Source organism: Rhinopithecus bieti, unplaced genomic scaffold (assembly GCF_001698545.2).
Source record: "Rhinopithecus bieti isolate Rb0 unplaced genomic scaffold, ASM169854v2 scaffold_4552, whole genome shotgun sequence".
Lineage (NCBI taxonomy): Eukaryota > Metazoa > Chordata > Mammalia > Primates > Cercopithecidae > Rhinopithecus > Rhinopithecus bieti.
The window spans coordinates 328,762-331,503 of NW_016804381.1; positions in this window are offsets into that span (position 1 = coordinate 328,762).

A 2,742-nucleotide genomic window follows, 5' to 3' on the forward strand; every position below is an offset into this window, starting at 1 on the left:
AAAAAGGTTGATCGTCCCCAGTCTGACACCCGTGAAGGGTCTGTGCTGAGGATTAGTATAAGAAGGAAGAAGACCCATTGGCAGTTGAGATAGAGAAAAGCATCTGTCTCCTGCCCGTCCCGGGGCAATGGAACATCTCAGTGTAAAACCCGATTGTATGTTCTATTTACTGAGATAGGAGAAAACTGCCTTAGGGCTGAAGGTGGGACTTGCTAGTGGCAAAGCTGCTCTTCATGCACTAAAAAGGTTTATGGAGATGTTTGCATATGCATATCAAGGCACAGCACTTTTCCTTAAACTTATTCATGTCAGAGATCTTTATTCATATGTCTTACTGCTGACCTTCTCCCTACTATGATCCTATTATCCTGCCACTTCCCTTTTTCCAAGATGGTAAAGATAATGATCAATAAATACTGAGGGAACTCAAAGACCGGTCCAGGTGCGGGTCCTCTCTATGCTGAGTGCTGGTCCCCTGGGCCCACTTTTTCTTTCTCTGTACTTTGTCTATGTGTCTCATTTCTTTTCCCAAGTCTCTGGTTCCACCTAACGAGAAACGCCCACAGGTGTGGAGGGGCAGGCCACCCCTTCATGATGTTCGCATATCCCTGTGTTCCAGAACCAGGCACTGCTTGCATGTGGAATGAATGGCCCACAGACAGTCAAAAGGACAAAGGAAAGGATGGGTGCAGCTATACATTAATAGGCTCACAGATAAAAATACACAAAACACACTCAATAAAATAAATTACTTATAGCTTAAAGGTTCTTTTACATAAAAAAATAGCAAACTGTAATACTTTTACTACCTTCTAGGCATATGGTTACGGAGCACTTGAAATATGGCTAGTCCAAACTGGGATGTGCTGTAACTATAAAATGTATTTTGAAGATTTAGTATGACAAAATGCAAAACTCAATTTTATATCAATACTGGTAATATTTAGGTAGATTATATAAATTCGTTTCACTTGCTTTTTACCTTTTTATTTTTTAATTATTTTTTTACAGGCAGGGTCTTGCTCTGTTCCAAGCTGAAATGCAGTGGTGCAATCATAGCTCACTGCAGCCTTGAATTCCTGGACTCAAGCAGTCTTCCTATCTCAGCCTCCTGAGTAGCTGGGACTATAGGCACATGTCACCACACCTGGCTAATTAAGAAATATTTTTTAAGAGATGGGGGCTTTCCTATACCATGGTGTGGTATCTTCCTATACCATGGTGGAATGAAATTAGAAATCAATACCAAAAGGAACTCTCAAAACTACACAAACATGGCCAGGCACGGTGGCTCATGCCTGTAATCCCAGCATTTTGGGAGGCCGAGGCGGGCAGATCACCTAAGGTCAGGAGTTCAAGACCAGCCTGGTCAACATGGTGAAACCCCATCTCTACTAAAAATACAAAAAATTAGCCAGGTGAGATGGCGTGCACCTGTAATCCCAGCTACTCGGAAGCTGAGACAGGAGAATCGCCTGAACCCAGGAGGCGGAGGTTGCAGTGAGCCGAGATTGCACCATAGCATTCTGGCCTGGGTGACAGAGCAAGACTGCGTCTCAAAAACAAACAAAAACTGCACAAGACATGAAAACTAGACAACTTGCTCCTGAATGACTCCTGGGTAAACAATGAAATTAAGGCAGAAATAAAAAAATTCTTTGAAATAAATGAAAATAGAGACATAACATACCAAAACCTTTTGGGATACAGCAAAAGTAATGTTAAGAGGAAAGTTTATAGAATAAATGCCTACATAAAAAGACAGAAAGATCTCAAATTAACAACCTAACATCGTACCTCAACCTCAAGGACCTAGATAAATAAATGGTGCTGGGAAAACTGATTTGCCATATGCAGAAGAAATAAACTAGACCCTTACCTCTCATCATATACAAAAATTAATGCAAGATGGATTAAAGACCTAAATGTAAGACTTAGAACTATTAAAATGTTAGAAGAAAACCTATGAAAAACTCTTCTGGATGTTGGCCTCACCAAAGAATTCACAATGAAGACCCTAAAAGCAAATGCAACAAAACCAAAAATAGATAAATGGAACTGAATTAAAATTAAAGGCTTCTGCACAGCAAAATAATCAACTAAATAAACAGACAACCTACATAATGGGGGAAATATATGCAAATTATTTCCCTGAGGTAGGATTAATATTCACCATCTAGAAGGAACTAAAACAATATGAAAAAACCCCAAACAATCCCATTACAAACTGGGCAAAGGACATGAACAGACATTTATCAAAAGAAATACAACTGACCAACTAACACGTGAAAAAATGGTCAACATCACTAACCATTACAGAAATACAAAAACCACTCTGAGATATCATCTTATACCAGTCACAATGGTTATTATCAAAAAGTTGTAAAACAGATGATGGTGTCAATGTGTAGAAAAGGGAACATGCGATAGTTTGCTGAGAATCCCAAGAACAGAAAACCAAACGCTGCATGTTCTCACTCATAAGTGGGAACTGAACAATGAGAACGCTTGGACACAGGAAGGGGAACATCACACAATGGGGTCTGTTGAGGGGTGGGGGGAGAGGGGAGGGATAGCATTAGGAGATATACCTAATGTAAATGACAAGTTAATGCATGCAGCACACCAACATGGCACATGTGTACACAAGTAACAAACCTGCACGATGTGCACATGTACCCTAAAACAAAAAGAAGAATAATAATAAAAGGAACATGAATACTTTTTTTTTTTTTTTTTTTT